The 14,341-nt window shown below is 46.6% G+C and overlaps 1 protein-coding gene across 3 annotated transcripts in view; it reads right to left on the reverse strand.

Moving 5' to 3' along the window:
- ZER1 (zyg-11 related cell cycle regulator) overlaps window positions 1–4,554 on the reverse strand; it is a 29,694-nt gene extending 25,140 nt beyond the window's left edge. Inside the window, exon 1 of one of the 3 annotated variants that reach the window (XM_018055916.1) lies at window positions 4,306–4,554. The gene's annotated coding sequence lies outside the window, so the exon portion shown is untranslated. Of the gene's footprint in view, window positions 1–3,974; window positions 4,263–4,305 lie in introns of those variants that run through there. The other 2 variants (XM_018055914.1, XM_005687205.3) reach the window with 2 other exon arrangements.

Genomic DNA, 14,341 nt, shown 5'->3' on the forward strand with positions numbered 1-14,341 from the left:
TTGCTTCTGCCCCAGTTGCCACATTAAAACACCCTGAGGTAGAGATTGTTACTCTGTATTCCTATGAAGACACTGAGGCTTGTCTAAAGTCACACAACTAGCAAGAGTGGGATGCAATCTAAACCTAAACCAAACCCATGCTTCTCACCAAGCCATCCAGTCTCCTGTCCATCCAATGGAAGGGGAAGGGAATCTGGGATCCAGAGGAGGGTGCATGGGACCCTGTCAGTGTCCTGACACCCAGCCGACAGAGGCTGCGGGAGCCAGAAGCTCTAAGCGGTGCCCACCCTGTGAAATATTAACCCAGGAGCTACAGGGAAAACCCAAACAAATATCCTATTTACAGAAGCTGGAAGCTTTCCAGGAGGGAGCAGATCACAGGCCAGACAGAGGGTGTGGGAGGCTGCTGTGGAGTGGGTGAGGGCAGGTGCTGGGGGCAGGGGTACAGGCGAGGACCTGAGGGCATCCCAGAAACTAATCTCCAGGATGGGTGACATTAGGAAGATGTGGAAATGGAAAGCGCATCACCCCTCACTGGTGTACAAAGAGGCAGAGTGGCCTCGGGGACACGGGGGCACCAGCTGCAATCAAACGGCGATCAGTCATACTAAATACCATATTCTGAGGACCCTGCTAAGTACTCCGCGTATGTTAACTCATTTAATTCTCCCAACAACCACACGAGGCAGGAGTTATAATCAACCACTCACAGATGAGGCAGCTGAGACTCAGTGAACTGGCCACAGACTATGTATATATACCCAGGTCCATGTGTACATATCAGTTGTGCATACGTGTATTCACTACTCCGAGACCCAGAATTTTGTGCTCTCCATGCATGTGTTCATTGAAGCCACAAATAACCTACAAGGACCTACGATTTTGTTTTCCAAATGAAGAAACTATGGCTCACAGATGTGTGATGATGTGCCCAAGTCCCCCAGGAGGAGCTCGGCTCTCTCCATCATTATGCTGTGGGCAGGAACCGTTTCTGCAAGCCTCAGCTCCCCCTTCTGTAGCATGAGCCTTCGCCTCCTTACAACCTGGACTGTCCTTGGGCACTGAGCATAGATGATCAGGCATCACTGGTAACTATCCTACAGATGTATTATTTTTTGACCACAGGACTAAAAGCTTCCTGAAGAAAGGACCCAGTGTAACTCATGGGGTCTCCATGACACAGTAACCACATGACTGGTTGGTTGCAGGTAAAGGAGCCTCAGCTCCATGAGGTTCCCAGGCAATGTTCGCCAGCCTTAATATTCATCAGGGTCCTTATCTGTCCATGAGTTGCCAACAGCACCTACCACATGGGTTTGCTGAGGAGATGTGATAAAATAATGGCCAGAAGGTGGTAACCAATAATTATGGAGGGATTTCCCAAGAATAATGCTTGGAGAGATCGTTATGCCCATTTCTGAAGCTGGAAAAATTAGCGTCAGTGATTGAACCAGTCACAGGATATTGGTCTCAAAGTAAATGCTCCAACAGGGGTCTCTGAACTTGCATTTCAAGAGTCAAGAGCAGCTGAGGTACTGAAGTCCTCTGCCCCAAAGTGAAGCCTGCAGAATCGTGGTGGTGCTAATGACAAGAGCTGTTCTTACCTCTGCAGGGGACATTAGAGTGCACCACGTGAAGGTCGCTCAGTCATGTCTGATACTTTGTGAGCCCATGAACTACACAGTCCATGAGATTCTCCAGGCCAGAAGACTGGAGTGGGTAGCCGTTCCCTCCTCTAGGGGATCTTCCCAACCCAGGGATTGAACCCAGGTCTCCCGCATTGCAGGTGGATTCTTTAACACCCAAGCCACAAGGGGAGCCCGTTGGAGTGCACTGAATTCTTTTAAAACCTGTGTCTTGTTTCATTCTCCCAACAGCATAGAGCTAGAATAGACACAGGAAAAATGGAGGCCCAGGCAGGGGACAGAACTTGTTCAAGTTCATGCAGTGAACCAGCTGCAGAGCTGGCCTTGACCCCAGCTCCCTAGATGACTGGTCCAAGGTTCTACCCACAGCAACTGGCTCCAGCACCCCAGCCCTCAGAGTCAGCATGCTATGACTTTTCATTTTCAAATCCTCTGGCCCAGCTGCCCGCTCAGCTTATGAACCCAAGCTTGTTGACATACTCCAGGCTTGGGGGTTGAGGAGAGAGAGCAACCACTACTGTTCCACACCTTATCAGGCAGGCTGCAAACATCTCAGCCTCTGCTGGGCACATCTAGGATCAACACTCTCCATCAGCCACACACACCCCAACCACATGCCAACATACACTGCTCCCTGTGACCCGTCTCCACGTCATATCTATGTCGACACCATCATTTGGCCTATATTATGTGGAAAAATGGGGACTTGCTGGGCCCTTAAAAAAAAAAAAAAGAGCCCCCATAACCTCCCACTGGCATCAGAAAAGCCAGGATCCAGCTACTATGCCAGTGATGTGCAACCACTGTTCCCACTGAGGGGTGACAACAAGTTTCCGCTTTGTCTCCCCTACTGTTCTCCAGAATTCTACAAGTTCAGAGAGGCAGCCAAGAGCTAGTGACATCATCAGCTGGTGCTAAAAAGAAAGGCTTTGAGACAGACACAGGCAAACATTTCCTCACCATCGCCACTGCCATCAGCATACCTGCAAGACTTACTGAGGACTTACCATGCACCAAACAGGGCACCAAGCACTTTAGGACATGACCTCTCATTTAGCCCAACAATCCTATGCTATCGATGAGGACAGAGAGGCGGGAAAAGGTCCTCCGTCCAGTTCTCATAACCAGCAAGCAAGTGGTATGACCAGATTTAACTACAGTGCTCTATTTCCATCCTTTTTAAAATTTATTCCATCAATGGTCATTGGCAAGACGGAGAAAGGGTACTTAAAACGGCAGGCAGAAGACAACGGCCATTTGTCACCTAGAACAAATCTGTATTTTCTCTGACCACCAGACACTTCAAATTAGTGCAGTTCTGAAAGGTGTCCCATTAGATATCTTATGACCCTCCATCACATGAACAGCCCCTGACACCCTCCCCACCAATGTCTCATCCATACTCTTCTCTGACTTTCTTGTCAATCACTCTTCCCCTCCTTCACTCTGCTCCAGCCCTACTGTCCTCCTGCTATGTCATAAAACCATCAGATTTTCCACCTCAGGACCTTTGCACTTGCTCCCTCCCTCCCTTATATTTCTGCTCAGACATCACCTTATTAGAGCCCTTCTCTGGATCACCCTCTATAAAAAGGGCAAACCCAGTATCTGACCCTTTCCATGGCCCTTCCTGCTCTATTTTTCTCCACCCTACATATATTTTTCTCCATCTTATATAACTTTCTGATTTGCTGAATGAACGAGTGAACTGGAACAGAGAGACTTCTTTACCAACTGACAACCACCTCCTGCTCTCAAATACAGCCTGCTATGACCCTTTTCAAAGCTGTCCTCAATACTGATTCTAACCAGCTTGAATCCTGAAGAGAAACACTGTTTCTGAGGAAGACCACATGGGGGGAAATTTTTCCACGGGGGCATCAGACATTCCCTCTGTAATTTAAAAATCAAACACTGTGCTTACTGGCACAAAGACTGGCTATCTTGGATACCTTGGGCCCCAACGCAGCCAAGTCAAGTTCCACCCACAGAGCTGTAAGCCAGCAGTCAGTTTCACTTTCAACTTACCTATCGGACTCCCTTGGCCCTTAGGCTTACAATACTACACCACCCCTTTCCCACCCTGTTGGATTCCCACCACCCCATTCGTGTCATCCCTGAGTTTTCAAGCACTGCTTTGGGAGAAACTCAAGCTCATCTAACAGGTAGGAGGGGCAGAGGATGGTTCTTCCATCCCTGCATCTATCCCCCATTTTGTAGGGGCCATGGACAGGGCGTCATTTTCTTTCTGGACGAAGGGTGCTCAGGTTTTTAAAGGCACGTTTCTCAGACCTGTCAGCAGGGGTAGACCAGGGAATTCTCCCACACCTCTGGCTCAGATGGACCTTTGCAAACGATTGCAGCGATGATGGTGAGGCACCGGAGGCAGGAGGAGAAAGGGGTAGGACGCAGATCCATCCCTTGGCCCCGGGAACGAACGGGGTGTGCTTTCCTCGGCGAGGAGGCGCAGAGGATGCGGCCCGGGGCGAATCCCGAGCCAGAGCTTCTGCGGAGGCAAGGGATCTCGCCACGCTAGGGCCGGGGTCTGGGGAAGACCGGGGGTCCGCGGGGCGGAGCTTGGGAATCCCAGGGAACGGATCCCCGGGCGGGATGGGGGTCGCGCCGTGGCGCGGGGAGGGAGGGACCCCGTGGCCGTTACCTTGCCCTTAGGGCTGCGGGCGGGGCGGAGGGCGCTGACTCCGGGGCCCGGCCCCACCCCCGATCCGGCTCCTACGGCTCGGAGCCTGCAGCCGCCGCCGCCTCCGCTGTCAACAAACCCCAGGCGCGTCACTTCCGGGGCCGCCCCTTAGCAACAGCGAACGGGTTCCCCGGACCGGTTCCCGCGGCGAACGCGGGCGGCGGCGGCCGAAGGTTCCGGGGCCCCGTGTCGCCTCATCTCCCGGACACCGGCCGGGTAAGTGGGTAGTAGAGGAGCAGAGCGGTGGTTGGTCCGTGCTCCAGTTCGTCCTCCGGGCGCTCCTCACGGGCGCTCGCGGGGTGGGGCGCTGATGGGGGTTGGGGGGGGGGGAACCGGCTCGGTGACACCGGCTTCCGGCGGCGCTCTGACCTGAGGTTCCCCGGAGCCTGGGAACGGTTAAGGGCGGACTGACTCCACCTTCCTCGTCAGCACCGACGAGGCGCTTCCAGCGCCTGCCCCTCGATCCAGCGCCCTATTGGACGTCTCTCCCTAGCTTCTCCGCAGGTAGCTCACTCCCACGCGTCCAAAAGCACTCACCGTCTTCTTCCCGAACGCGGTGCTACTTCTCCAGTTAGTTAATTAAGCCCTCCAGGCGCCTCAGCTATCACCTTGGGCAATGGGGAGTCGGCTTTGGCCCCTGCCGTTTTCCTCAGCTCCTTGTCCAAGTCGTCAAATCCTCTAAGGATCTCTCAAACCGGCCCCTCTCCTCCTCCAGTAGGGCCAGTCTCTGTCCACCATCGTTTCGCTTCTGGATTTCTGCAACAGCCTCTTGATGGAACCCCCTGCTCCTTCCCCTCATGCTCTCCATAGTTCCATAGTGAATGTTTCCAAAACTAATAAATCTGATCAGGGCACTTCCTTGCTTAATAACCCTTAACATAGACAAGGATGATTGGCACCCGCGTCTCTCTCTCTCTCCACTCTTTCCACTTTCTTGCCATTTCCGCCCCCATCCTTTCATTTCTCCAATCCAGACAGTTTAAAGCACTTTTGGTTCTTTTAATGATCTTCTATCCCGTGTGTGTGTCTGTGTGTGTGTGTTAGTCGCTCAGTCGTGTCCGACTCTTTGCGTCCTCATGGACTGAAGCCCTCCAGGCTCCTCTGTTCATGGGATTCTCCAGGCAAAAATACTGGAGTGGATTGCCATTCTCTTCTCCAGGGGATTTTCCCAACCCAGGGATCCAACCCAGGTCTCCTGCATTGCAGGCGGATTCTTGACCGTCTGAGCCGTTTGTTCCCTACTAATCACTTTTCTTGCTCCCATCTACATCCAACACACACCTCTTATCCTTCTTGTCTCAGCTTAGATGCTACTTTCTTGAGGAATCCTTTCTGACATGATACCCCTCGCAATTCTGATAACTAATTTTGTGGATGACAAGGCTGTATATTGTCACCCTGTTTATTTAACATATGCAGAGTACATCATGAGGAACGCTGGACTGGAAGAAACACAAGCTGGAATCAAGATTGCCGGGAGAAATATCAATAACCTCACATATGCAGATGACACCACGCTTATGGCAGAAAGTGAAGAGGAACTAAAAAGCCTCTGATGAAAGTGAAAGAGGAGAGTGAAAAAGTTGGCTTAAAGCTCAACATTCAGAAAACGAAGATCATGGCATCTGGTCCCATCACTTCATGGGAAATAGATGGGGAAACAGTGGAAACAGTGTCAGACTTTATTTTTGGGGGCTCCAAAATCACTGCAGATGGTGACTGCAGCCATGAAATTGAAAGACGCTTACTCCTTGGAAGAAAAGTTATGACCAACCTAGATAGTATATTCAAAAGCAGGGACACTACTTTGCCGACTAAGGTATGGCAACACACCCCGGTATTTTTGCCTGGAGAATCCCATGGGCAGAGGAGCCTGGTGGGCTATGTCCATAGGGTCACAAGAGTCAGACATGACTAAGGCGACTTACCACACCTGCAGGAATCAGTTCAGTTCAGTCACTCACTCATGTCTGACTCTTTGCGACACCATGAATTAATTGCAGCATGCCAGGCCTCCCTGTCCATCACCAACTCCCGGAGTTTATCCAGACTCATGTCCATCGAGTCAGTGATGCCATCCAGCCATTTCATCCTCTGTCGTCCCCTTCTCATCCTGCCCGCAATCCCTCCCAGCATCAGTCTTTTCCAATGAGTCAACTCTTCCCATCAGGTGGCCAAAATATTGGAGTTTCAGCTTCAGCATCAGTCCTTCCAATGAACACCCAGGACTGATCTCCTTTAGGATGGACTGGTTGGATCTCCTTGCAGTCCAGGGGACTCTCAAGAGTCTTCTCCAATACCACAATTCAAAAGCATCAATTCTTCAGCGTTCAGCTTTCTTTATAGTCCAACTCTCACATCCATACATGACCACTGGAAAAACCATAGCCTTCACTAGACAGACCTTTGTTGGCAAAGTAATGTCTCTGCTTTTTAATATGCTGTCTAGGTTGGTCCAGAGAAGGCAATGACAACCCACTCCAGTACTCTTGTCTGGAAAATCCCGTGGACGGAGGAGCCTGGTAGACTGCAGTCCATGAGGTCACTAAGAGTTGGACACAACTGAGCGACTTCACTTTCCCTTTTCACTTTCATGCATTGGAGAAGGAAATGGCAACCCACTGCAGTGTTCTTGCCTGGAGAATCCCAGGGACGGGGGAGCCCGGTAGGCTGCTGTCTATGGGGTCGCACAGAGTCGGACACGACTGACAGGACTTAGCAACAGCAGCAGCAGCAGCAGCAGCAGCAGCTGGATTGGTCATAACTTTCCTTCCAAGGAGTAAGCGTCTTTTAATTTCATCACTGCAATCACCATCTGCAGTGATTTTGAAGCCCCCAAAAATAAAGTCTGACACTGTTTCCACTGTTTCCCCATCTATTTGCCATGAAGTGATGGGATCAGATGCCATTATTTTAGTTTTCTGAATGTTGAGCTTTAAGCCATCTTTTTCACTCTCCTCTTTCACTTTCATCAAGAGGCTTTTTAGTTCCTCTTCACTTTCTGCCATAAGGGTGGTATCATCTGCATATCTGAGGTTATTGATATTTCTCCCAGCAGTCTTGATTCCAGCTTGTGCTTCTTCCAGCCCAGCGTTTCTCATGATGTACTCTACACAGAAGTTAAATAAGCAGGGTGACAATATACAGCCTTGACATACTCCTTTTCCTATTTGGAGCCAGTCTGTTGTTCCATGTCCAGTTCTAACTGTTGCTTCCTGACCTGCATACAGGTTTCTCAAGAGGCAGGTCAGGTGGTCTGGTATGCCCATCACTCTCAGAATTTTCCACAGTTTATTGTGATCCACACAGTCAAAGGCTTTGGCATAGTCAATAAAGCAGAAATAGATGTTTTTCTGGAACTCTCTTGCTTTTTCGATGATGCAGCGGATGTTGGCAATTTGATCTCTGGTTCCTCTGCCTTTTCTAAAACCAGCTTGAACATCTGGAAGTTCACGGTTCACATATTGCTGAAGCCTGGCTTGGAGAATTTTAAGCATTACTTTACTAGAGAGTGAGATGAGTGCAATTGTGCCATAGTTTGAGCATTCTTTGGCATTGCCTTTCTTTGGGATTGGAATGAAAACTGACCTTTTCTAGTCCTGTGGCCACTGCTGAGTTTTCCAAATTTTCTTGCATATTAAGTGAAGCACTTTCACAGCATCATCTTTCAGGATTTGAAACAGCTCAACTGGAATTCCATCACCTCCACTAGCTTTGTTCGTAGTGATGCTTTTTAAGGCCTCAATTATGTGTAAGACCTGTACACTGTAAACTACAAAACACGGCTGAGAGAAACGAAGTGAAGTCGCTCAGTCGTGTCCGACTCTTTGCGACCCCATGGACTGTAGCCTACCAGACTCTGTCCATGGGATTTTCCAAGCAAGAGTACTGGAGTGGGTTGCTATTTCCTTCTCCAGGGGATCTTCCCAACCCAGGGATCCAACCCAGGTCTCCCGCATTGTAGGCAGACGCTTTACTGTCTGAGCCATCAGAGAAATCCCAAGAGGAACTAAAGACCCAAATAAATGGCTGTCGTTTAGTCACTAAGGCCTGTCCCACTCTTGCAACCCCATGGGCTGTAGCCCACCAGACTCCCCTGTCCATGGAATTCTCCAGGCAATACTAGAATGGGTTGTCATTTCCTTCTCCAGGGATCTTCCTGACCCAGGGATCGAACCCCGGTCTCCTGTATTGGCAGACAGATTCTTTACAAATGAGCCACCAGGGAAATCCAAATAAATTGAGCCATGTATTATGTTCATGGATCAGATGATTCAATAATAGTAGGATATCACTTCTTTCCAAATTGATCTGTAGTTTCAAAAGTCCCAACCAAAATCCCAGCAGATTTTGTTTTTGAGAAATTGACAATCAGACTCTGAAGTTCGTATACAATGCAAATTATCAAGGTCAAAAACCAGAATAACCTTTAAAAAGGAAACAGGGTTGATGTACTTAACACTACTTAACTTTAAGAATTTATAGAGCTACAGAATTACAGGGCTACAGTGTAGAGCTCTAAGGCTTACAGAAATACTTAAGTAGTGTTTTGAGGCTAAAAGGGTAGACAAGGCGATCAGTGTAATGCAACAGAAAGTCCAGAAATAAGTCCTGCAAGTACATGATTGATTTTGATTCAGTTGGAAAAAGGATAACCTTTTCAACAAACGGTGCTTCGACAATTAGATATTCATATGAAAATAAATGAACTTTGATAACATACCGCACACTATTTACAAAAATTAATTATAAGTGGGTCACAAACGTTTTAAAATGAATCACAGATCTAAATATAGTGTGGAATCCAGAGTCACAAAACAGACCTCCAAGGACACTCAGGACAGTGGAGTACAGTTTATTAGGCCAGCGGGTCCAAGGGGAATCAGTTCCCAACAAGGACCCTGATGTTTCTGAGAGGCACAATTTTATAGCCTGGACTATGTGACTGGTTACATGTTAGCAACCTTTTTGTTGTAGATGATTGAGCTTTACAAGTAAGCACTAGGAGAACAAACAATTAAGGTTAAAGCGGGGGAACAATGATTACACATCAAGGGGGGGATGTCTCCATGGTTAATCTAACAGGGGCAGCCTGACCTCAACTACCATCTCCCTTTGTCGTCATAAGGAGGGGAGTCTCCAGGAGACCTGGTTTTCACTAGCAACGGTTTCCTCACTCTTGGGCAGGGTTCAGGCCCAGTTCCCGGCTTGTTTCTAAGATGGGTGGCAGGCTTCAAGTCGGAGTCTTTCCTGTTTGCTTCACGCTGGCCCCAACAATAGAACCTAAAACTATAAACTGTAGGAGAAAAATATTTGTGATATCAGAGTAGGTAAAAGATTGAGGGATATGACATCACAGATTGTTCAGACTTTATCAAAATTAGGAACTAACGCTCTTAAAAAAAAAAAAAGCCTATAAAGGCAGGCCACAAACCACAAGAAAATATCTACGAATCACACATTTAAAAAAGACAGATGGAGATTTCCCTGATGGTTCAGTGGTTAAGACACCACTTTTTACAGGGCACATGGATTTGATTTTTGGTGGGGAAGCTCAGATCTCAAATGTCTCCCAGCACAACCAAAAAATAGGAAACAATTTAGTGAAAAAATTAAAAGACGTACCATGTCGTACCCATTAAGATGACTATGATCATAAAAATAGAACAGAATGTGTTGGTGAAGATGTGGAGAAATTGAAACGTGCACTTTTGGTAAAAATGTAAGTGGGTGTCGACATTATGGAAAACAGTATGGTAGTTTCTCAAAAAATTAAGAATAGGAGTGCCATATGACCCAGCAATTTACCTTTCGGATATATACCCTAAAGCATTGAAAACAGGGTCTTGAAGAAATATTTGTGCACCCAGGTTCACCGCAGCATTATTTTCAGTAGCCCCGAAGTAGAAGTAACCTAAGTGTCCACTGATGGATGAGTGGATCAAGAAAACATGAAATATTATTCAGCCTTCAGAAGGAAGGAAATTCTGACTCATGCTGAAACATGGATGAGCCTTTTGGATATTATACTAAGCAAAATAAGCCAGTCACAAAAAGGATAAATACTCTTATTATCTCATTTACGTGAGGTACCTAGAGTAGTCAAATTCATAGAGACAGAAAATAGAATGGAGGTTGCTAGAGGCTGGGGGAGGAAGAATAGGGAGTTGTTTAGTGGGAGTTTCAGTTTTTCAGGGTGAAAAGAATTCTGGAGATTAGATCCACAACAATGTTGAGTGTACTTAATACTACTGAATTGTACTTAAAAATGATTAAGATGGTAAATTTTATGTTACGTTCATTTTGCCACAATTAAAAATAAAATACATTCATCCAGAATATTTAAAGAGTTCCCCAAACTCAATTTCAACAAGGAAACAAGCAATTCAGTAGAAAAAATTGGGAAAATTTTAATAGATCTGAACAGATAACTTCCCCAAAGAAGATACATGGATGGCAAACACATGAAAAGATGTTCAACAAGATTAATCCTTATTGAAGTGCATATTAGAACATCAGGAAGATACCACAGGGCTTCCCTGCTGCCTCAGATGGTAAAGAATCTACCTGCAATGTGGGACACCTGGATTCCATCCTTGGGTGGGGAAGATCCCTTGGAGAAGGGAATGGCTACCCACTCCAGTATTCCTGCCTGGAGGACTCCGTGGACAGAGGAGCCTGAGGGTTTGGGGCTGGTCTACAGTCTATGGGGTAGAAAAGAGTTGGATATGACTGAGTCAGTAACACTTTCACTTCACTTTTTATGTACCTACTAGAATGTGTTAAGATAAAAAAGACCCGACCACACTAAGTGCTGGTGAGGAGGTGTGTGTGTGTGTTTGTGTGCACGCACGCTTAGTCACTTAGTTGTGTCTGACTCTTGGGGACTGTAGCCCACCAGGCTCCTCTGTCCATGGGGATTCTCCAGGCAAGAATACTGGAATGGGTTGCCATGCCCTCCTCCAGAGGATTTTGCCAACCCAGGGATGGAACCCAGGTCTCCTGCATTGCAGGCAAATTGTTTACCATCTGAGCCACCAGTGGTGAGGAGATGGTACAAGAGAAACTGTCACATGCTTCTGGAGTGGCTATAAAATGATACAGCCATTTTGGAAAATGGTTTAGCAGATCAAAAAAAATTTTAAATTCACCCAGCCATTCCAGTCTAAGGAAAGAGAACGTATAGGCACACAGAAAGACTTTTACATCAGTGTTCATAGCAGCTTTCAGTGTAACAGACAAAAAATGGAAACAACCCAAATGTTCAGCCCAGATGAATGGGTCAACTATGGTTGATTCATCTAGTAATGGAAGCTATGGCAATGAAAAGTGCTGATGCATGCTACAACATGCACGAATCTTGAAGTAATTATGCTGAGTGAAAAGAGCCAGATAAAAAACTTAAGTCTAGAAAACTCAAACTAATCTATAGTGACAGCAAGCAGATCAGTGGTTGCCTGGGCATGGAGGTGGGGAGGAAGGAGATAGAAAAGAGCAGGAGAAATCCATTGGGGGTGATGGGTGTATTATTTTAATTGTGGTTTCACATATGTCTAAGCCCATAGAAGTGTATGCTTTAAATATGAGTCATTTACAGATGATCATATTCAGAAGCTGGTAAAATTGTATGAATTCCCTGGCGGTCCAGGGGTTAGGACTCCCACACTTTCAGTGAAGAGGCTCAGGTTCCGTCACTGCTCAAGGAACTGGAATTCTGCAAGCCTTGTGGTGTGGCCAAGAAAAATAAAAAGAAAAACCACTGAGGGAAAATTTACAATACTTCAATATAAAAAGTTAAAAAAAATTGGGGCTTCTCTGGTGATCCAATGGTGAAGAATCGGCCTTCCAGTGCAAGGGACACTGGTTTGATCTTTGCTCCAGGACGATTCCACATGCTGTGGAGCAACTAAGCCCGTGTGCCGCAACTTCTAAGGCTGTGTTCTAGAGCCTCGGAGCCACAACGACCCAGCCCACCTGCGGTAGTGTGCTCTGTGACAAGAGAAGCTGCTGCAACAAGAAGCCTGCGCTCTGCAACTGGAGAGGGGCCCCTGCTCTCCAAAACTAGAGAAAGCCCCTGTGCAGCAGTGAAGACCCAGCACACCCAATAATAAAAAGTTTAAAAAATGGCATTAGTGCGTGTCAAACGACTGCGAAAAAGCTGTACCACATCAAGTCTTTTGAAAGCTGTTTGAGAGGTCTGTTTCTCCACACCCTGGTGATGGTGGGTGTAATAAATACTGATGATTCTTTCGAGTCCAAGAAGCGCGATATGGTTGTTCGAGTGTGAGTCCAAGTCAGTGTCATTTCAGGGATCGGATTTTTCTTTCTTCTTTGAAGTGCCTGCTCTGTTGCCTTGCCTCCTTCAGATGTTTGCTTGGACATCACCTCAGAGCGGTTTTCCTGATCCCTCTGTGTAAAATCGCAGCCCCCTCCCACTACCTCAGTTCAGTTCAGTCGCTCAGGCGTGTCTGACTCTTTGCGACCCCATGGACTGCAGCACGCCAGGTTTCTCTGTCCATCACCAACTCCTGGAGCTTACTCAAACTCAGTGTCCATCCCACAACCTACTCCTGCTTCATTTTCCCCGTAGGAATTTATCACCATCTGACATACCATTCAGTTTACTTACTTACCCTATTTAACATCTAACTCCCCTCACTAAAACCTCAGTGCTTTGAAGGAAGGGATTTTGTCTTTTATTCATTACTAAATCCCCAATACCTAGGATATACCTGGCACATCAGAGGCACTGAGTACATTTCTTGAATGAATGATTGCTTTTCCCTTTTGGGGTGTTTCTTTTTCTTGTTGATTTAAGAACTCTGTTTATGTTATGAAGATTAACCCTTTATCATAAAAGCTGCACATATTTTTCCATATTGATGCTTGTCTTTTACTCATTAAGAGACTGACATTAATTCCTTTATATTTGGCTATGCTGGGTCTTCCTTGCTGTGTACGGACTTTCTCTAGTTGCAGCAAGTAGGGGAAAGTGAAAGTGAAAGTCAACTCTTTGTGACCCCATGGAGCAAGAAGGGGGCTACTCTCTAATCACAGATTTCTCATTGTGGTGGCTTATCTTGCTGAAGAGAACAGACTTGAAACACTTGAGCTTCAGTAGTTGCCCCACATGGGATTAGTTGCCATGAAGAATATGGAATCCTTCCAGACCAGGGACTGAACCCGTCTCCCCTGCATTGGCTGGCAGATTCCCAACCACTGATCACCAGGGAAGTTAGAGACTGAAAAATTTTATGTAGTTATACATCTGTCTTATCTTTCATAGCTTCTGGGCTTTCTGTCTTCCTTCTCCAAGATTATAAATGTTTTTTCTATATATTTTTCTTTCAATCCTATAGGTTTTTGCCCTTATAGAGCTTCAATTCATTTAGAATTAACTTTTCAGTCAGATATTAGATAGGAATAGATCTTTTTTTTTTTTCTTCCAAATGATAGCCAATGGTCTATTTTTCTTAACACATGGCTTGTGTTTTTCCCTGTCTTCCTAATCAAACTTTCAAACAGCTGTCTGGTATTCTTTTTATCTGCGAAAAAAAAAAAATTTCTTTCTTGTTACGCAACTAAGTAATTTTTTAAAAAGTGAAAATGTTAGTCGCTCAGTTGTGTCCCATTCTTTTCGATCCCATGGACTGTAGCCCACCAGGCTCCTCTGTGGAATTCTCCAGGCAAGAATACTGGAGTTGGTAACCATTCCCTTCTCCAGGGGATCTTTCCAACCTAGAGATTGAACCTGGGTCTCTCAGGCAGATCTTTTTTTACCGTCTGAGCCACCAGCAATTAAGTCAACATTTATTCACTTCTTATATTTCATGCAAAGGAATGTAACCTTTGTTCTGTGCGGAGCCCGTTAGCACAGTACCTAGCACACAGTGGGAGCAGAAACTGTGATGAGTGAGTAAAGGAGCAGATGTCTGTGTGCCTGGGCCATGGGGCAGTGAAGTCTTGGTGGGCACCAACTGAGAGCTGGAGGAGATTT

Source organism: Capra hircus, chromosome 11 (genome assembly GCF_001704415.2).
Source record: "Capra hircus breed San Clemente chromosome 11, ASM170441v1, whole genome shotgun sequence".
Taxonomy (NCBI): domain Eukaryota; kingdom Metazoa; phylum Chordata; class Mammalia; order Artiodactyla; family Bovidae; genus Capra; species Capra hircus.